The following is a 23,186-nucleotide window of genomic DNA, read 5'->3' as shown; positions in this document are numbered from 1 at the left end:
AATCTCTCATTCAGGAACATTTATTGTAAAGGAGTCAGATTCATTATTAAATATGATAGTTTAGTTGATGATGAAACACTCACACAGCTTTTCTGCAGTTGATCACAGCTGGTATCAGTCTTCTTCTCCCCTCAGCTGATGTGTTGTATTTCTGGAGGTTCAGTTCATCCAGAGGCTCCTCTGACATCTGAAGCATGTAGGAGATTGTTGAGCACTGAGCAGGAGAGAGTTTCTCTGAGCGTTTGTCTGATTTCACAAACTCCTGAATCTCTCTGAACAGAGTCTGATCTTTCACTTCCAGCAGACAGAGGAACAGATTGATCGACTGATCAGCTGAGAGAGGATAAAGATCAAATGGATCTCTGATCCTCTCTTTAATGTCCTGTGTGGTTCTGCTGATGGTCTCTGAGCTCTTCTCTGTGTGTGTCAGTAGATCCTGTAACAGTCTCTGATTGGACTCCAGTGAGACGCCCAGCAGGAACCGCAGGAACAGATCCAGACGTCCATTCTCACTCTTGAGAGCTTTATCTACTGCTGATGTTAGTAGATCATACAGAGAGACTTTATCAGATCTGTATAATCTGAATTCATGCAGTGTTTTCTTGTTCTCTGTTAAACAGCAGTAAAACAGATAGAAAGCAGCGAGAAACTCCTGAACGCTCAGATGAATGAAGCTGTAGACTTTCCTCTGATGAATCACAGATTCCTGCTTAAAGATCTCAGTGCAAATCCCAGAATACACTGAGGCATCAGTGACGTCTATGCTGCTCTCAATCAGGTCCTCCTCATAGAACATCACATTGCCCTTCATCAGCTGTTTGAAAGCCACTTCAGCAAGTTTCACAATCACTTCTCTGTCGGATGGCAGGAGTTTCTCTGGATCTCTCTCTTCATACTTCTGCTTCCTCATGTTGATCTGAATCAGCAGGAAGTGGATGTACATTTCAGTCAGAGTTTGAGGGATTTCTGCTCTCAGATCTTCTTCCAGGAGCTTCTGAAGCACAGTGGATGAGATCCAGCAGAAGACGGGGATGTGGCACATGATGTGGAGGCTTCTTGCTCTTCTGATGTGTGAGATGATTCTGCTGGCTTGATGCTCATCACTGATTCTCTTCCTGAAATATTCCTCCTTCTGAGGCTCAGTGAATCCCTGAATCTCTGTCAGACGGTGGATGTATTCGGAGGGGATCTGATTGGCTGCTGCTGGTCTGGAGGTGATCCAGATGAGAGCAGAGGGAAGCAGCTCTCCTTTCATCAGCTTTGACATCAACACAGCCACTGATGAAGTCTCAGTCACATCACAAACTTTCTGAGCGTCTGAAAACATCAGTGTGATTCTGCTTTCATCCAGACCATCAAAGATGAACACAACTTTACACTCCTCATAAATCTGTGAGTCCAGATCTTGAAGTTCAGGATGAAAGTCCAGCAGAAGTCTGTGAAGACTGTACTGATGATCTCGGATCAAGTTCAGCTCTCGAAATGGAAGCACAAACATGAAATCTACATCCTGATTGGCTTTTCCCTCGGCCCAGTCCAGAATGAACTTCTGCACAGAGACGGTTTTTCCGATTCCAGCGATGCCTTTAGTAAGAACAGTCTTGATCTGCTCTTTCTCCTCAGATCCAGCTTCAGCGGAGGCTTTAAAGATGTCATTGCAGTAGATTGGAGCGTCTTGTGAGTGTTGTGTTCTGGCTGTTTTCTCCATCTGTAAAACCTCATGTTCTTCATTCACTCCTTCTCTCTCTCCCTCTATGATGTAGAGCTGTGTGTAGATGCTGTTCAGGAGGCTTTCATTCTCCTGGAGTTTCAGTCCCTCACATAATCTCTCATACTTGTTCTTCATGCTGGTTTTGTGCTGCTCTTTGACTCTCTGTAGTTCATCATTCACTGCTTGATCATGTTTATTCAGAGACGCTGTAACGCTCGTGTTGTTCAGACAGAAGACAGAGGAGACTCCTCCAGAGATGCTTCGCTCTCCATCTGCTCTGCTGAAATATCACAAGAACAACTGATTAAACATGTCTCAAAATAAAGGATGTGTAAATTAACATCTAAACCGATAGAGATGTCAGTCTTGTGTTTTCAGTATAATTTTACTCTGATCTGCAGCAAACACTAGATGTGTGTGAACAGTGAAGTGTGTTCAGAAGCACAAGAGCCAATAAAACAAGCTCCTGCAGCTCCTCACAGAGTCTTCAACACCTTACACTGCAGAACAAACATCTTCATTATTATTCTTTACTCTCTTAAATGTGGAGAATCACCATACAGTCTAAAGTGATCATTAAACTTCAGAAGTCTGTTGTGATGAAGTAAATCTGAAGAGTAAAACCGTGGCACTGTTGCTCTTCTACAGGCTTGTGTTTCACAGCAGTTCACAATCAGTGACTAGAGCACATTTATTCCAGATGATCGCTTGTGATTGACAGCTGATGAATTATAACAGTCTGTTTTTTATGCAGTGGATATTGTAACATGTTAGATGGCTGTAAGATGCATATTTTATCTCCCTCATCTTTCTGAAGAAGCAGCCAGCGATAGACAAGCAGACATTTCAAAATATGAGTTTGCTTTATTTCTTTTTGTTTATAATTAAAAGTTCCACATCATGGATAAAGTTTTTTTCTTTTTCTTTTCTTAGTTAATTTTGGTATTTTTGGTTGCACACTGTGTTTAAAGTAGGACTATGAATAATAACGGTTTTACACATACTCCGTCTGCAGTGCGTGTGTGTCTCGTAAAGGCCTATAAATAATAAAAATTATTAAATAAAGTTTAATGCAGAAATATCAGGGTTTCCCCTGCATTTATGTAAGGGGGGCGCCCCGCCCTCCTAACGGCTCGCCCCGCCCCCCTTGAAGGTCAAGTAAATTTTATTAGATTTTCTTTATAGCGCCAGATTACAATTTATTTTATTAAACAAACCAAATAGCCCTTAATCGCTCACAGGGAACTGAAGATGGCAGCACTCGCTCTACTGTGAGTAGAAGCTCCTGTTTCACACATACTCCGTCTGCAGTGTGTATGCAGTCTGTGTGCGTTACGTGTGTGGAGCAGAAGCAGCACGGACTCATTGTGCTTTCACACAGGACGCGTTTGCAGTCCGCTACTTCAGCATTGTGACTCTCTTATCACAGTACAGTAACAATCTTTCATAGACATAGTTTAAACTCAATAAATATAAACAACACATTATTCATGCATTTGACTTGTAGATTTGTATAATAAGCTGCTCAATAAAGCGGTGAAACATTTTAATTAACAATTAACCAACTTTTCTTGTTAGGATATTGCGAATATTGAAAATTAAACCACCACTGGACAGAAACAGTCGACTCTCGTGCCTTTTAAATCTTTATCACAAACAATCCCACTGGGGTCTTATTGAACTTTGTTTTTCTGCCTCCATAAAAGTGCATATATGATGTTGCCTTGTTTATCTAAAAGGTGCTCTTTTTCTTGTTTTAAACTTAGCCAAAAACCCATGTGTTGCGTGTGAAACACAGTAGGCTTTAATTAGTAGACGTTTATTGTGAAATGACTGCATTTCCGTGTCAATCCATGTTCATTTTTACCGCGAACAATGCGTTTTCACTTTAATTCAGCGCGTGCAGCACAGTAAAAATAGACTCGGTACGTAAACGATCGCCGCACTGCTGCAAACGCACTGCTCCTGGAACGCACTGACGGACCGCAACCGCGTGAATGCTGGAATCAGTTAACATGGGTGCATAAAAAAATACGCAACGCATACGCACTGCAGACGGAGTATGTGTGACTCCTGATTTCGCACACGCATTACGGTTCTGAGGAAGTTTTGTGGCATCTTCCGCACGGTGCCAACTCACACCAGAAGCGGATCAGAAGCGCAACGGTAGGATTCGCGAGACTGCGTGATTTGTGTCTAACACTGCTGTCTAGGGTCCAATGTTGTTTTTCTTGGTTTTTGTGTGTTCTAACATAGTTGTCTAAATGTTAATGTTTTGTCCGGTTTATTCCACGCCTAAAACTCCTTCAATTAAACTCCACAACACCTTTTTTTATAATTGTCCTTGTAAAAAAATGTGTTGTCATATATGTGAGGTTTTCTTAACTTTGAGGATGAACATCTTGTCATCTATTTCTGGCCTCCTAGCATGAATATATAGTAATGTGAAATACGACTGGGAATCTGCACACGGTGTTTATTTTGAAATGTACATGATTTTTTTTACTTTTATTTTGCTAAACATAAACGTTACCATAGTAAACATGGTAAATGCAACCAGGAGAGATCAGACGTCAGCTTCTTATTCTCTATCACAATTGTGTATTTATTTAACATATTTTATCTGTCATAAGTCTCGTCTCGAGAGTTTAGCTCCACTTGGCCTATCATAGAAATATAATAATGTTTTTGTTCGGGAGCTTTAATAAAAATAGAGATATTATCATTCATTCTAAATGTGATGTACAGGCTACTGTGACTACAAATAAACAGAAACCGACTCGACTGAATAAACAGGCTACTTTCACAAGCTTTAAAAATAAATAAAATATAAATAAGTATTTATGTGCGATTAATTTCGAGTCCTGATAAATTAATTCATTATGATCAATGTATAACTTATTCTATAGTTAAAACATAGATTGTTTTTGTTTTTGAATATATAACAAAGCATGCAAACAAACGGCAGCTTTTATCATGTTCCTGTGTGATCGCACATGTTCCAGTAATTTCTTTCTTAGTTTTCTGATAACTTCTCTTTGTTGGTGAAATGATGGGGTTTTGTTACGTTGTTCTGAGAGGCGTGTAAAGGGTGTGTTTTAGTGACGCGCAGCGTACTTCAGGCCCTGACTGTGGAAACCCTGCGCTATTCTAGCCTCGGTGCTACTGGCCCGAGACTATGACCCCCGCCTGGCCCATTTTAAGCCCTGGCTCGCACTGACCCCACAGTGGAAATGCGGCTCATGACTCCTGTAAGTGTTTGGGTCTGTGCCAATTTTCCCCAACCCCCCCCCCCTTGTAAGCTTTTTGTATTCTAAGAATTTTTTTTTTTTTCTTGTAAATGTCTAGCTGTATCCTGTAATTAAAGAAAAACACATTATTAGATATATTCATGACATTTCATAAATTTATTTAAATCACATTTTCATTGAGCTTGTGTGCTCATTGTGTCGAGTGTCTGTGTCCACGCCCCTGGCAGTATAAAACCATCTTGTTCAGTCAAAATCACTGTAGTTTGTCAGGAGTTGGAATTGCAAGTATTGAAAACAATCAGGATAGCCTATTATAGCATCCATTTAGCATATCAATTATAGAGTTATTTAGATCTACAAGTTAGCGTAGATTTATCTGTATTTAGTACAGTGGTCAGGATGGTACGTAGGTGTAGTGTTGCTGGTTGTGACAGCACTGCTGGACTGCATAGTTTTCCAGCAGACTTTAAAATTAGGCGCCAGTGGTTGCATGCACTTGGCCTGGAAGACCGTGAGTTCCTGCCTAGAGCTGGAGTGTGCAAACTGCATTTTAAACGGGATTGCTTCTCCAACGCAATGGAGGTGGAGATGGTCTTCTCCACACAGTTCGCGCTGAAAAGCAACGTGGTGCAGTAGTTAAGACCGCAGTGTGAGCCAGTGGCTCGAATTGATATGAACAGACACCTCGACATCCTCCACTTCAGGTGAAGGTAGGTGAGAAAAGTCCTCTACTTCAAATGATCGCTCTGTTGAAAAGCTACTTGTGTCATTACAGTCACTCTCCATTTTAGCGTCTCTGACAGCAGCTGTCAATCAATCCGTCACTGCGGGTCTCAGGTTCACATCGCTCTCGCTCAGCCCCGCCCTCGGTTCTTCCCCTCTATCTCAGCTGTGATCTGCCCACTTTTCAGCATTTTTCAAATATTGTCTGTGGGTGGAGTCAGGCTCTGACCGGGGGTTAAGTTACACTTTAACTGTTCTTCATGATAAAACACTAGAACTACTGCTACTACTTTCTAGTCTATGCACATGTTTCAGGTTTAAATATCACTATATGTCAAAACTGTAGGGCTAATACACTATTTCCTCTATGAGCTTCATATGTGAATATTATGTAGATCTATCGGTTACATGGTTACATCAAATTCATGTTTTATTCATCAGTGCAGTCGGTCTCTTTAATGCTTGAAATCATAAACCACTGTTTCGATTCAAAGTGTGTCTTTGATGACGGTATTCGGTAAAAATGAAAATCATGTTTTGTTGCATTTTCTGATATACAAAGGCACAAAACATCTGTTTATTATTTAATGGTTTTTTTCTTCCACTTGTTTCAGTTTTTCTGCCTCAACAATTTGCTGCAGGGCTGTAAACGTAACGCCTCTTGTTCAGTCTGTCGACTCTAATAGTGGATCATCTCTCACCTGTTTATATCACTCCTAAAACTCCTTCAATTAAACTCCACAATACCTTTTTTATATCTGTCCTTGTAAAAAAGGTGTTGTCATATAATAATGTGAGGTTTTCTCAACTTTGAGGATGAACATCTTGTCATCTATTTCTGGACTCCTAGCATGAATATATAGTAATGAGAAATACGACTGGGAGTCTGCACAAGGTGTTTATTTTGAAATGTACATGATTTTTTTCCTTTTATTTTGTATTTGCTGTGCGGTTTGGACATGGCGTGCGTCAAAAATAGACTATGCACCCATCTTTAGCGAAGCGCCGCGGAGAGCCTCTTCTGGGACTCTTTTAAAAAGTGCCGCGGCGCGTCTGGTGTAAACACAAGCATTGACCAGAGTGACCACGATCAGCTCCGGTAGCTGTAACACACCACAGACGTGTGCAGTGGAAATCAGGGGCAAACAGTGTTAAGTGCTGCACATCCTGGTCCTGACAAGCATCAAAAGTCCAGTCATCAGCGCATGACAGGTTTAGACCCAGCTAAACTGTGAAAGGGACTTCTCAACCATGAACAGTGTAATATAAACTTTTCACAATAGGATTTGCTGCTTTTAGCGATATGTTAAGCTATCACATTTAACAGTTAATGCATTTGCAGGTCAAGACAAACATCTGCAAAAGGCTGCAAGGAGACAATCTTGCAGCACACATGAGGATCTCAATAAATGGGTCAGACGTTTCTGACTTTCCAAATGAAGAGGCTCTGGGAATGTTCTTCCAGAAGCCCAGAAAGATACAGTGCAGTAACAAAAGCTGCACACTTTGTGGATAATTTACATGTTTAGTTTAATGTACAGTTCAAATAATAGTTCAGTCAATACATTCACAGCTGCCATTAAAAGAAACAAGTGAACACCACGACTCCTTTAAGTGTTTGGGTCTGTGTCAATTTTCCTCAACCAAACCACACCCCCCACCAAAAAAAAAGCTGTAAACTTAGGGGAACACTTAATATGTATGACTCCCATAAAGCAGTTCAATCATCACCACACGATTATCCTCACCTGGGGTCGGAGGTCACTGCTTCACCACTGAGGTCAGGAGGATTACGCATGGATCCATCACTCTTCAGAGACACACAGCTGTGATCAGGAGATGAAGATCTCTGACTGCAGATCCTGAGAAAACACACAGAAATATCACACTCTTTTGCTGTAAACAGTGATGATGACAGAAAGTGAGAATCTGCAGCATCAGTCAGATGTGACGCCAAAACACATTTACATCATGATCATCTGATCCGGACGCCTTCTCGACATGTGTGAATGGTTTCCAGCAGAAGACAGTTTGTCTTCCACTAATAAACAAACTCTTAGCAATGCTGTGAGGTTTTCTGACCCACACTCTCAGTCATACAGGGGTCAAGCATCCAAACAAATAGTTCAAACTACATTTATCTTGAGGAAAAACACATCGTCTATATGAAAGAAAAGCTCTACAAGACTATAATAAAGCAGCCAAACATTTATTTACTGATTCTGAGCTGCACTTCTGGGTAAGTGTGTTATTAACTGTTCTTCATGATAAAACACTAGAACTACTGCTACTACTGTCTAGTCTATGAACATGTTTCAGGTTTAAATATCACTATATGTCATAACTGTAGGACTAATACACTATTTCCTCTATGAACTTCATATCGTAACGTCTGCTAACAAACAGTCTCTTGTTCAGTCTGTCGACTCTAATACTGGATCATCTCTCACCTGGGGTCAGAGGTCACTGGATCATCACTGGATTCAGGAGGATTCATGGATCTGTGGCTCTTCAGAGACTCTCTGGTGTGATCTGGAGATGAAGATCTCTCTCTGATCTCCATAATGACAGACTGACACGAGGCCTGTATAACAAACACTTAACTAATCATACATGACTATATATCCATTCATTCTTCAATTATTATTATTATATAACAGAATATCCATTACACTTTAAATAATTCAGAGAATTGTGATGAGGAAGATGATAAAATCCTCAGCTCTACACTTCAGTCACAGTCTGAATATTTCAGGAGATCAGTGTGTGATCATGTGTCAGCAAACATGCGTCTGTTCCTTCCAGAGAAAGGAGAAAGATTAAAGAGGTCATCAGATGCCATTTCACACAAGTTTATACGATTCTTTAGGCTCTTAGTGAAAATTCTGTGACATAGTTTGGTTACAATTTAAAATAATCAAAAACAATAATCTGTAGAGATCAGAAATGTATTCCACCTGTCGCTCAAACAGGCCTCATATTTCACCTTTCTTTCCTTTTAAAACTTGTTTGTTCTATAATCTCGATATAAAAAAAAAACGATATATAAAAACAATTTTTTACAGACGACAAAGAAGAAGTCACAACTTAACACGGACACCAGTTAAACTGTAACACCAGCCAAAAATAAAATCCTGCTTCTCATTCAACTTGAACACTCACCTTTGCATATTAATTTGTAAAGAATCTTCTTCTTCTTCTTCATTTAGAGTTTAACTGGCGGTTGGCAGACCAACTTAAGATGCATTTACCGCCATCTACCAGACAGGAGTGTGGTCGTCGAGAATAGTCAGAGGGAATTATTCACCTATGCGCATACTTATGATATAAATATGTACATATTAAATACGTAGAACAACCCCGTATTTTTGAGAAACCTCATAACTTGATTTTAACACTTTTAGATACATCTCCTAATAGATTAACTAAAGTAAGCGCTTTCCCTTCTTTATATAGGACTGATGTTAAACAACTATGCTCTTCCATATAATTATTACACTCTATTAGGACATGTTCAACTGTTTCTGGCTGACCGCAATAATCACAACCTCCTGTCTGATGTTTCCCTATACAGAATAAAGATCTATTGAGACCTGAATGGCCAATCCTTAAACGTGTCAGCACTGTCTCTTCTCTCCTACTTCCATCCCTAGATCTTCCCCCTCACACATTTCTTTGCACACAGTAAAGATGTCTGCCAGTGTCATTACTATCCCACTGCTCTTGCCACATCCCAATCACTTTTTCCTGAATAATAGATTTCCCTTCAGCTTTGCACAGAGGGACATTGATGTTAACCTCATCCAATTTCAAGGCCTGTTTAGCTAGAATATCCACCTCTTCATTTCCATCAATACCTACAGGGGCAGGGACCCAAACAAACTGAACACAAACACCTTTACTATGCAGCTGAAACAATATATGGTAAATTTTGTATAATAGATCTTGCATGACTTTCCTGTTTTTATGCTCAATAATGCAGCTTGACTGTCTGAGGCAACTACAGCTCTGTTTATGCCCCTAATATAATTAATAAACAACCAATTAAGAGCTAAAGCAATGGCAGTGAGTTCGACAGTATACACTGCAAGATAATCAGAAGTTCTTCTTTTAATTTTGATGTTATATTGTGTAATACTCACTGTCGCTCCTGATCTGCCATTGTTGGGATCTTTAGACCCATCAGTACACAGTACAGGGTGTTCTTTAAACTGCTCAAAATAATGTAGAACAACAAGCCATTCTGGGGTACCGCTACTTTCCTTTTTCAATGCCAGTTGTAGCTGCAAGTCCTTTACTGGCATAACAAACAGCCATGGAGGTATAGATGAAAATGGTACAGTCGAACTGAACTTAAATTGCGTCAGGCCTACATTCTGGGCTTTAATATCTACAATCCACCCAAAGCTATAGTAGTTAGACTTCTGATGTTCCCAACAATCCTTCAACGCAGCTTTTGCTGGGTGAACACAGCTATATTTGTAAAGAATCCCTAGAGCGTGATATTATTATAATCCTGAAGATGAACTTCCGATCATCTGATTTTACATGCGTCACAACTCACTACAACGGTGGAGTTTAGGATGAAAACAACGTTGAAACGGAAACATTGTACAATAATATGACATGAAATCAAAAGCTTATAACTGAACTTACCGTAATGAGATTTTTATGCCAGTTTTTAAGTCTTCGAAATGTGAAGTTACATTCGGTATCGAGAGTTTACTTTCGATTTCAACATAAAGGCGTATCCTCGTGATGCAGACCGCGCATGCGCAAGAGACCTCAGGTGTCAACAACATACAAACCCCGCCCATTCATTCATCTGCTTTCATTTGTCTGCTGTCAGTCTATCGTTAAATGTGTTTAGCGCCACCTGCTGCACTGGAGTGCGTGACATAACGCGTCCTCGATTACATTCTACTGATCGAGTCTCATGAAGAAATACACACCTCCTTCAAATGTTAGTTATGATTTCTTTCAATACAATTCTTTCTAAATTAAAGCTTTTTACATTTAATATACATTTCAACTACATATCTCAAATGTATCTGTGTTTATTTTATTCATAAAAATGTGTGTCTTTAATTATGTATACATATGTCCTTATCCCAGTCTAGTAAATACACTTTTTGATGGATTTGAATATTGTAATATTTTCTACTCTGTTTGTCTGTATCTCATCATCTCTCTTCTGCTACTATTGCATTTTAATTGACATTTTGCTTTATCTTTTTCCAAGGTGTTTTCATTCCTTGTATTTGGTCTTAAAAAGATACACTTCAGTCACTGTCATTGTATATGGTCTTTAACCCATCCAAAGTGTGTGTGCACGCACGCGCGCTCGCACACACACACACACAACGAGCAGTGGGTATCATTTATGCTGCGGCACCCGGGAAGCAGTTTGGGGTTCAGTGCCTTGCTCAAGAGTACCTACTGTAAGTCGTGGTATTGCCGGCCCGAGACTTGAACCCACAACCCTAGGGTTAGGAGTCAAACTCTCTTACCACTAGACCACTACTTCCCCGTCAAAAGGTATTATAACATTAATAATAACATTAACACAACACCAAACTAACACTTTTGGACTTCCTCAGTTTGTGTAAATCCACATGGGGTTCAGAGTGTCATTTTATTTATTTCAGAACTTTCACACATCAAACACGTGGTTTTGATTCAGAATTACAGTGTATACTCTTTCATTTACCCTAAATAATGGAAGTGAAATGTGACAACATGCCCCATAGGTGTGACACACTGTAACATCTGCGGGACACAAAATAACATATGACAGCTTAAATGATCTGATCTAATGAGGGGAAAAAACATACAAGCGTAATATTTTGTAATAACATTATTAACTTTTTATAGAAACAGAGGAGACATTTCTGAATATTGAACACTGACTCTCAGTCTTTATCCATTTGTTTCCTGTGGTTTCTTCATGACAGTAAATAGAGTAAATTACTTCACTAATGCATTGCAGGTGATCTCACACATCCGTCACACAGCTTCTTCAGTCTGCTGCCATCAGGGAGGACACAGTAGAGTCTCCAGGCCAGGACCAGCAGACTGAAGGACAGCTTCATCCATCAGGCTGTCAGGAAGCTGAACTCACTCCAGAACTTGTTGTATAGCTGTATCTCATATTTTATATTTGATCTAGATGTTTAGGCTCTACTGTTAATGTTATCTGTATGCACCGAGGGTCTGAGAGTAACACAGTTTCTTTTCTCTGTATGTATGTACTGTACATGTGGAAGAATTGACAATAAAGCAGACTTGACTTCCAGATGAAAATAACATTGAAAAGAACAGATATGTGCAATGAATATACACACACACAAGGTATTTATGTTAAATCAATATATAGGCTACTAAAACTCAGTGTTTAGAATGGCAACATGAGATATATATACACTTTTATAATATGAATATTACTTTGCACTGTGTCTACTTCAGAGATCACTGTTCCCAGATATTTTTGCCTCTCATCAAATGCCTGAGCTCTTTAGAAAGCTGAGACCCTGTAGTTTCTTATGAAACAATCAGAATAATTGTGTGAAGTACTGGCACAGAGTTATAGAGGCTAGAATATTGTTTTTTCTTTCTGCCGGATAACAACATCTCAACTGAACACATTTCAGCCTCTAGGTCTCTTGATATGACTTTAGAAACACAACTGAGCCCAAGCACCAGCTCGTGTGAAGCTGTGTGCAAAAGAAGATCAATGTAGAATGAAATAGAAGTGACTTAGACCATTTATTTGCCAAGATATGCTCATGTGTTTTGTAAAATGCCCTATGGAAACTCCCCATAAGACTTTTGGTTCCCTAAAATGCACACTGACAATAAAAGACTTGTGACACTGTGTTTATATTTTGTGGATTATATTTCAGGAGTTCTGATATAGAATGAATACACAAAATATGGAAGAATTACATAAAAGTCTCTATTTATAAACTATTATAAAAGTTATATTTATTTGCAAATAAAAACAGGTACAAGATTCCCCTTTACAGATATACATAAAGAAATGCTGCATGTTGAAATCCCCTCCCTGTAGAGAGAACTACACTACTGTGAAGGACAGAGATAAAAAGGGCTAATGCTCTTTGAAAAGGACGGTTTTATTGAGCTTCTGTCACATGTTGTTGCTCTGCAAGGTAATGTTAGTCATTTTAGCGATGTGGTGCAGAAACAAAAACTAAAGTGACATTTAATCACATATTGATATATCAATCTTATACACCTTGAATTATTATTGGTCAGTGATACACAGACCCTTTGAAGATGAGCTGGAAAGTTGTTTGGCACATTCTGCCCCGTTCTGTCAAAGTCCTCGCTCCTGAAGAAAAGAAACATTCTGTGATTGTGGAAACAAACTTGTGAAAAGCTTTGGGTCAACAACAATCTTATAATACTATTATGTCATAGCCTCGCTGTTCCTGTGTAACAGAACCTGTATTGTACACACATCCACTGAGTAACTAACCATTATCCCAAATATAATCCTAATATTGTCATATCTTACAGGTGAAAGGTGATCCACGGGCTCTCGTTTTGAGACGATGGCGATTGGAGAATCTGTAGACTGCACAAAAGTCTGGCATCTTCTCCTATAAAGCCAACAATGTCCTGTATCATAATGTAAGATGATTTTAACAAACCAAACCGACTGGAAATCATGTGCAACTTCAGTTCTATTGAAAAGAAAGAGCAGTTCTGTCTCTAACACTGATGTGATATTGCTGTGTAGCAGCTAAACTGTAACTACTAGATCTCACTCAGAGCTTCTTGTTACAACTACATCTACAAATATTGTTAGGTCATGGCAAAAGATTAGTTGTCATAAAATCGTTATTGGTGTCAGTAAAACCTTTATAACTGAACAGCTCGCTTGTGGTCTCAGCCAGTAGTCGTGATACACAACTGCTGCACGATTAAGTTGTGTTTCGAAAAGTAAAGCTGGAATTTCAACATGTTCAAGCATCCAGAATAATAGCCACGTTAATAACGTTTATCTTTGTCTGTCGGGTAAAGTGTGCCGGAGCTCGCGCCGGTGCGGGTCAGAAGTGCGGATCGAGGCGCATAACGGCCGCTAGGGGACGCTCGCGAGCACCTTCTGAACCCTAAAATGACAAATGGGACACTCTACGGCAGTGATCCTCAAATCTGGCTCGTGAGATACACTTTTCTGCAAAGTTTAGCTCTAACCCTAATCAAACACGCAGGAGTTTGCTAATCAGTGTCTTCAGGATCAATAGAAAATCACAGGCAGGTGTGTTTAATTAGAGTCGGAGCTAAACTCTGCAGGAAACTGGATCTCGCGAGCCAGATTTGACGATCACTGCTCTACGGTCTCGTGGACTTAACGGACACGCGCACGCAGCGGCTATTGTAAGTCTGTAAGATCGCGAGGACACATGAAGTGTTCATTTGGGACAGGGCCACTCACGCACTCCCCAAAAGCACAGCACGCAACACAGATAAGTGTCCCATCCGAACAAACACATAATTAATAGTTCCCACTCACATTAACTACTAAATTCCTTCTTTGTTTGTAAGGGTAGTCTTGTCAATGTGCGCGTGACGTAGTTGTGCATGTGCAGAGTCTGTCAGAGCGGTTCCAGTTTACTTTCGGTTTCGTTTTCTCTGCCGCTATTTTAAAGAGTTTCTAAATGTGCGTGCATGAACATAAGTTAATTTATCTTTCTTTATCAGTCTTGCAGATCATCTTTGGTGTATCAACAGAACCCATCATTCCAGAAGGTTTGTACCAACTTACACCGAAAACACAGATGTTCAACTGTTTCTATCTCCAAATTACATAAATGGCATCTATTAGAGGTCCCATCTATCCTTTGCAGGATAAATATGATTCATAATTTTAAAATGCACCTCTTTACATTTAGACTTGTCAGGAAATGTAAGAAAATTATTTCTAATTTCAGACAAAATATATAAGATCTCTTTACTCGTCCTGGAAAACAAAGTTATAATATACACAATTCCTCAAAAATCTGTGAGAACATTTTGTATCAGCAAAGTTAACATTTTCAATCATACGATCATGTATTTTGGGAAATATTGTTGAATATTTTTCTTGTTCCTTAACTAATTTAATCATCTGCAATGGTATATTATAAATTATTTTATCATAAATTTTAGAGGAGCTTCTTACATTATATTTACCACAAATATCATCATAACTCAATATATTCCTGAGTGGTCCATAACATGTGTAAGTGACCATGTGCCTTTCTTCCAGCACTCATCGATGAACAGAGATTATCTATTCACCAAAATACAGCTGTTATTCCAGATAGACATGTTATGTATGCAAAAATTGTGTTTAAAAAACAGTTTCAAGGGTAAAGTACAATTGTCTAAACTTGTAAAATGAAAAGAAGTTCAATGAATCTTCAGTTAGAAAAAATAAAATAATAATAAAAAAAGTTTTTTTTTATAACACTAGTTTTCTACACTTTTCTCCCAAGACTTCAGGCAGACTTGGACACATGTTCAGAAGCCTGGAATCATCCTTCACTCTCCTCAGAGGACAATCGAAGTCCCGAGCAGCTGTGGCAGATTGGAGTGATGCACACAAATAATGAGCGATCTGAGAGATACGAGGAATGGTAATGCTGTCTTAGTCAGTAGCCCTCACTGCAGAACACACAAGATCCAGCGAGCAGAGACGCTCGGTTAAGACATATTTAAAGTTGGAGGAGATGGATCTAGATCAGGGGTAGAGACAGGGAGGTTTAGGGACATGTAAAGTGGTGTTCTGCAGTACGGACATCTCGTCTTTGTTATTCTGTCATCACACTGCTGTTCATGTAATAAGTGGATTCCTAACTATTTAACCGCTATACCTTCAGGACATCGAAGATGAGAGTCTACGAATGAGTACAATGTACCAAAAACATCTAACCCTGATGTGTGGATTGAAGATAAAGGAGGAGAGTCAGATGGACAGAATCACGGATACTACACCTGACAATGTCTTCCTTTCATCACATGTTAGGATCCTGTGTACCACATGCTACGATTCTTTCAGAAAGCTCAAGCAAGGCTGTAGTGTCTGCAGTCTCAATCTAAAGAAATAAAAACCAGGAGTAACACACACATACACTACACAGATGTATATACACATCTGAATTGAGTTGAATTAGAAAACCTTGTCAATCAGATCTAGCAGGTCTGCATCTGTTATGTCAGCTCATCTTTATTAATCTCCCGGAAGAAATGAAATTGTAAATCCACTCCATGAAAAAGGTCCATCCTGAGTAATGCTCACTGCCATTATTTCACCAACTATCCTAAAGTACAACAACAATATTGATTAAACATTACAATGAATGTAATATGGTGTATTTATTTATCAAAATGCTCCTCTCCAGAAGTAATTTTGTAGCTGAATACCAAGTTGATGGTCCCTGAATATGGATTTGATGAGAAACATGACATCTTGTTGACGAGCTGTTTGTGACGTCTCTGAAGTACGGCTGAAGCACTGATTGAGCGATTACATGTGACAGGATTCATGTCAGTAAATTGTCCTGGATCTGTTTACAGACCCTTTGGCATTCATTCATGTTTATTTGGCGCTGTAGCTTGTAACTGGTGTTAAAAACAGAGGAAGACGTGATCTTTCAAGTGTGCTAACAAAGCACAAAGCCTATTGTGGTTTAATGGATGAGAGATGTGCTATAATGTTCTGTTCATTCATCAGCTGTAAAGAGACGATCCATCCTTGGGATTTACCAATCAGTTTGTAAAGATGAGATCGGTTCAATTAAAATTGAGACATCAATGTTTTTTTACCCAGCTGTAATGCTAATAAACCTTCCTGAAATTTTCCTTCTGAAAGTCTGTAATTGAATACTTCAGATTTTTCCCAGTGCTTTCTCCCTCAAATAATCTTTCCTCAATTACGGCCATCATTTCTGTGAAAAAAGCAAGTTTCCAGTACTAATAAACAAATGCACTGAAGTTAGTAAAGAAGATGATGACTACATTTGATAAAACTGCATAATTAATGCAATGGTGCTTCATCTGAGAACAAACACACAGCGGTCAGGAATTGTTTCATCAGAGCAGCTCGATCTATCCCAGGATCTCCAATGAAAGAGACTCTGAGGGGATTCTTCGGAGAGGACTTCTTCTGTGTCAGGGTTCGGGAGAACATGTCTTCTCTTGTGACACAGAGGATGAAAACGGCTGAAGGGTCTATTGCCTCTTTAAGTGTGTCGATTGTGTCTGTAAGACTTGAGAAAAAGAAAACAGATTCATTATTTTTTAGCTTTTGACCGATGTAAAAAAGGCACTATAAATTAAACTTAATTGCATCTCTTGTGCTTATCTTGCTTTTGTCCCGTTATGATGAAATCTTGGTTTGGTCTAACGTCAGCTCTGTAACCACAAATGAACCATGTCTTAAAATATATTTAACACGACTGACTTTGTATTTAACATGAATTAGTCAAAACATTGTACGTTACCAATTATAAGCGTTTCACTGAACAGAAAGAGAGCAAAGAATCAATCCTCAAAGTCAAGAACATTATCATTGACTTCAGTCTAGCAAGAGTTCAAGCTCTCTCAAAAACTCTGATTATAATCACTGAAGCTGTTCACACTGTCAAATTAATCTCTTACTTACATTGTGTGCACAGCTCTACATTGTTGTTCATGAAGAGAGAATTCACCAGAGAACAGCAAGCGTGCGTTCTGCTTCATACTTTCTTTTCTTTGGTAAACTGCATTCCCCTTATGAAACAAATATATTGCAGTATATTGGAAAATATCATGTAATATATTAAGCATATATTCTTATATATATTTATTTTTTCCAATATATTGCAATATATTGTAAGCGGCAATCATTTTTGCAATATATTATATAATATATGTATCATCAATATATTATTAAATGTACTCAAATATATAAAATATTAGAAAATGTTAAGAAAATTTTAAGAAATATATTGGTAAATATATTTTCCTTTCGTAAGGGTCAAGCTCCACTTGGTTCAGAAATCTGAGGTGTCTGTCTGAAATCTGGTTCCGGGAGCAGCTGTATTTCGGCGGTGTCCCTCTTTGAATTTTAGAAAATTGAATTTGATGTTCTGAATTTCTTCTTCGTTTTAAAAACTGGATATTTGCAGTCTAAGAAGTCAGAACAAAAAATCTGTTTTTTGAAAATACATGTCTAGAAAACTTTGCCTTAAAAATCCATTGTGTTAAATTTCAAATGTTAAATATTAAAGTGAAAAAACAAACAAAACAATCTAAATCTAATTCAAAACTGTTTTAAATCCCATATAATATTCATTTTTGTTAAATTACACTTGTTTATAATAAAAATTTACACAATCAAAAATTCAGATCGTTTTGTATTAATGTTATGTGCAAAAGCCATTTGAAAAAAAAAAAAAATATATATATATATATTAGTCTGAATAAAATGCTAGTAGCAGGACTGTAAAATGAATAGTTGTGATTATAATAATTTGATAAAATGAAGATCACACTAGTGCTCCAATAAACCACACTGAAACTCTCTTTGAGATTAACTGGAACTCAGTGTGTTAGACACTAGAGCTGTAAAACCTAATTTGAGTTTTGTTCTTAAATATAATACATTTTCTAATAATAATGGAATTTAAAAGACATAATTTCAGTTGGAGGGATGCTTTTGTCTTCTCTCCCGAGGACACAAGAGACACATCGAGTGAAATATTACTAACGAACGTTTCTGCAAAGCAATAAAATAACACGACTATCTTTGAAAAAAAGTGCATGTTTAAAATAATGTTTAGTAACCATATACAGTATTGTTCAAAATAATAGCAGTACAATGTGACTAACCAGAATAATCAAGGTTTTTAGTATATTTTTTATTGCTACGTGGCAAACAAGTTACCAGTAGGTTCAGTAGATTGTCAGAAAACAAATGAGACCCAGCATTCATGATATGCACGCTCTTAAGGCTGTGCAATTGGGCAATTAGTTGAAAGGGGTGTGTTCAAAAAAATAGCAGTGTCTACCTTTGACTGTACAAACTCAAAACTATTTTGTACAAACATTTTGTTTTTCTGGGATTTAGCAATCCTGTGAATCACTAAACTAATATTTAGTTGTATGACCACAGTTTTTTAAAACTGCTTGACATCTGTGTGGCATGGAGTCAACCAACTTGTGGCACCTCTCAGCTGTTATTCCACTCCATGATTCTTTAACAACATTCCACAATTCATTCACATTTCTTGGTTTTGCTTCAGAAACAGCATTTTTGATATCACCCCACAAGTTCTCAATTGGATTAAGGTCTGGAGATTGGGCTGGCCACTCCATAACATTAATTTTGTTGGTTTGGAACCAAGACTTTGCCCGTTTACTAGTGTGTTTTGGGTCATTGTCTTGTTGAAACAACCATTTCAAGCGCATGTCCTCTTCAGCATAGGGCAACATGACCTCTTCAAGTATTTTAACATATGCAAACTGATCCATGATCCCTGGTATGCGATAAATAGGCCCAACACCATAGTAGGAGAAACATGCCCATATCATGATGCTTGCAACTCCATGCTTCACTGTCTTCACTGTGTACTGTGGCTTGAATTCAGAGTTTGGGGGTCGTCTCACAAACTGCCTGTGGCCCTTGGACCCAAAAAGAACAATTTTACTCTCATCAGTCCACAAAATGTTCCTCCATTTCTCTTTAGGCCAGTTGATGTGTTCTTTGGCAAATTGTAACCTCTTCTGCACATGCCTTTTTTTTAACAGAGGGACTTTGCGGGGGATTCTTGAAAATAGATTAGCTTCACACAGACGTCTTCTAACTGTCACAGTACTTACAGGTAACTCCAGACTGTCTTTGATCATCCTGGAGGTGATCATTGGCTGAGCCTTTGCCATTCTGGTTATTCTTCTATCCATTTTGATGGTTGTCTTCCGTTTTCTTCCACGTCTCTCTGGTTTTGCTCTCCATTTTAAGGCATTGGAGATCATTTTAGCTGAACAGCCTATCATTTTTTGCACCTCTTTATAGGTTTTCCCCTCTCTAATCAACTTTTTAATCAAAGTACGCTGTTCTTCTGAACAATGTCTTGAACGACCCATTTTCCTCAGCTTTCAAATGCATGTTCAACAAGTGTTGGCTTCATCCTTAAATAGGGGCCACCTGATTCACACCTGTTTCTTCACAAAATTGATGACCTCAGTGATTGAATGCCACACTGCTATTTTTTTGAACACACCCCTTTCAACTAATTCAACTAATTGCCCAATTGCACAGCCTTAAGAGCGTGCATATCATGAATGCTGGGTCTCATTTGTTTTCTGAGAATCTACTGAACCTACTGGTAACTTGTTTGCCATGTAGCAATAAAAAAATATACGAAAAACCTTGATTATTCTGGTTAGTCACATTGTACTGCTATTATTTTGAACAATACTGTATAATTAATTACGTTGCTTAAACAATTAGAAACAAATCCCCATAATCATTTCAAATTCATCAGCATTTTTGCATTAGAATAGATTTTTTTACAGCCTTATTAGACATGTTTAAGAGGAAGATTTAAACAATCAAACACAGCAAATATATGCTGTAATCTGCTGCAGATGCTGATATTTACAGCGACATACGAATGTTACAGAATCTGAGAAATAGTGAATCATTTTAACAAAGTAAGAGATAATACTAAATGCAAAGTACTGACCCGAGTAAGATATTTTATATAATAGATGATTACGTTTAAACATAATAAAAATCCTCTAGCTCCTGCAGATTCTTCAGTTTACCAGCATCTTTTGCGTATCTGAACTCTTTCCAGCAGTGACTGTCTGATTTTGAGATTCATCTTTTCACACTGAAGACTACTGAGGGACTCAAACACAACTATTACAGAAGATTCACACATTCACTGAGGCTCCTGAAGGAAACACAATACATTAAGAAAAAAAAACTCACACATTCACACATTTCTCATGATGATATCAAGTAGAAGCTCCTCTTCTCGAGATGACACACATTTTAATAAAAATAAACACATACATACATAGGTTACACACTCAAATGTTAGACTTGATTAAAATATAAGAAAATGTACAAGTGATAAGTTTTCTATTTCTGAATTTCAGGATACACAGTTATGATGATCTATATTAAATCTGGACAGCTCAGGATATAAGCCCATCACTGAAAATATCACATTAATTTTCTTTGTTTTCAGTGCTGTATAAAAATATCAACTATTTTCTGAATGTCCTTTGGATAAAAACGTCTTTTGATGAATTACTTTAGTTTCCTTGAAGCTTGTTTCTTCTGTTCATCAACACTGCTCCACACATTACACTTCCATGCATTCATTTAACTTCACATCACTGATTCCTGTAGCGGCTCTTATTCACCATCAGCTGATCCTGAGGAAACTGAACTGACGTCTAAATACTGAGAGTCCTACAATAAAACAAACAGACAGTCAGATATGAGTATGAGACATTACTGCTGTCACATCACATCAGCAGATCCAGCTCAGAAACACACAGTATATTCATATTACAGTCAGAGATATGAATCAGAGTATGTGAGCGGAGCGCGGAGTGGAGCGTGTGATTTTGACTGGAGCGAGGAGCAGATCTTTTAAAAGTTGGAGCGTCGTGGTTTTCACTCGCTCCAAGATCGCTCCAGCACCGCTCCGTCACGAGTACAATTCATGCCAACAGCCCATAATATAACTGGATATTTAGCAAGAAATCACATGTTAAACATATTTAGCTAGCTTGATAGATAAGGATCACTCAAATCAGAAAGAATGTGAAGGCTATGACGGCGATATGGACATGAGCGGGAAGTTATAGTTCTCAAGGATGTTTGAAAACACGTAGACTACTACAACACTTAATTATTCACAAGCAATCGCTTTCTCAATAATGTATTCAAGCAAATATAATCTTACAGAGCTACTTCATCTGTATCTGATTTTGAATGAGCAGAAATCTGTAGAAGAAATGCATCGATCCGTAGTAAAATAACTGGAGAAAACATTTAATTACAAACTAAATTTGCACTGCAAAAAGCTGAAATTATACCTTTTAATGCTGACGTATGATATTTGTCATGTGGTAGGAAAAAAGTTTGCACACTAGTGTCCCAATAAACCACTTTGAAACTCTCCTTGTGTTTTTTATTTATTGTTTAATAATCGTTATGAACAGAAGTTAAAGTGTGTAATTTCACACATACTGAAATACTTTAGACGTGGAGTGAAGGTGGAGCGGTGTTTCTGATATCAGTGAGTGTGGAGTGGAGCGGAGCGGAGTGATAATTAAATGATCGGAGCGCGGAGGAGAAATTGTTGACGCTCCACTCCGCTCACATACTCTGATCTGATGAACAACTGATCATAGATTAATAACAGTGAATGATCAACAACTCTCTCTTTATCATTTACACACAGAGACACTGGAGGAGATGAACATATTCATATATTCATAGATCATCACAGAATTAAACAGTTTAAAGAACAGAAACTAAAGTGGAGCTGAATTATTATCTTATATTTTCCAAATATGTCTGTTACTAAACTTTGGCCATTTTAAAATATTTAAATAATAATATACTCACAGTAGTTTAATGTCTTCAGTTTATAACGTGGATCATCTTTCAGATCAGAGAGTAACTTCACTCCTGATTGTCGTAGTTTATTCAGAGACAGATCCAGTTCTCTCAGGTGTGAGGGGTTTGATCTCAGAGCTGAAGTCAGAGCAGAACAACCTTCATCTGTGACGCCACAATCTTTCAACAATGACACAGTGGTAATTGTAGTTGAAGTGTGTGTAGTTTGTTATTGACTCTGGTCTCAGAGCAGGAGAGGAGATATAATGACAAGCATTGCCACAAACTGCTGCTGATAGAATGAGATTTCTGCATGTTGATGCTCAATGCTGCTGTTTGAAACTGTCATGTGCTTCAGGACTGAACAGACACACAGAGCTGAATGTGAGATATTGTTTCATAGTGATATAAGGACAGATCTGTCTGGAGAAACAGTCACTTGCTCCTCTAATTACGATTTACAGTTGACCTAAAAATGAAGATTAAAAATCATCAAAATCCCACAGACTTACATTAAGGAAATGTTCAGATGAGCCAAGACTATTCAAACTCCAACTGTCAAAATTCAAATGTAAACAAACTGAAGGCCTTTAGACTCCATTTAACTGCCATTCTATGTTCTATTTCTAGACCATTCAAACTCATTTAACCTTCCATTCTGTCTAATATTTCTAATCTATCAATCATCTATATGGCAGGGCTGCCAACTTTTTGAGTTCAGCTTAGAGTGTGATTTTGGGGGCAGGGTTTTGATATGGGGAGGGGCTTATAGATGGGCGTGGCTTGGTTTGGAGAAAAATACAAAAAAAAAATCCTTGCATTAGCAGAAGTGTATTAAGTATATATTGACTGTTGTAAGGTCCAGGCA

The 23,186-nt window shown here is 38.2% G+C and overlaps 2 protein-coding genes and 1 long non-coding RNA gene across 6 annotated transcripts in view; all 3 read right to left on the bottom strand.

The window, feature by feature from the left end:
- The window catches only part of LOC113109173 (NACHT, LRR and PYD domains-containing protein 12-like), a 1,059,377-nt gene that overhangs the window by 496,266 nt on the left and 539,925 nt on the right, over positions 1-23,186 (bottom strand).
- LOC113109178 (NACHT, LRR and PYD domains-containing protein 12-like) overlaps positions 1-23,186 on the bottom strand; it is a 365,574-nt gene that overhangs the window by 276,921 nt on the left and 65,467 nt on the right. The gene's annotated exons all lie outside the window — the stretch shown is intronic.
- LOC113109246 (uncharacterized) lies at positions 20,412-22,515 on the bottom strand. Its single transcript, XR_003292899.1, has 2 exons — positions 22,328-22,515; positions 20,412-21,160 (listed from the first exon to the last, which is right to left on the bottom strand). It is a non-coding gene; the product is annotated as an uncharacterized LOC113109246 (long non-coding RNA).

Source organism: Carassius auratus, chromosome 9 (genome assembly GCF_003368295.1).
Source record: "Carassius auratus strain Wakin chromosome 9, ASM336829v1, whole genome shotgun sequence".
NCBI classification, from domain to species: Eukaryota; Metazoa; Chordata; class Actinopteri; order Cypriniformes; family Cyprinidae; genus Carassius; species Carassius auratus.
The sequence above is the reverse complement of the archived record's forward strand: the minus strand, read 5'-3'. Positions and strand labels throughout refer to the sequence as shown.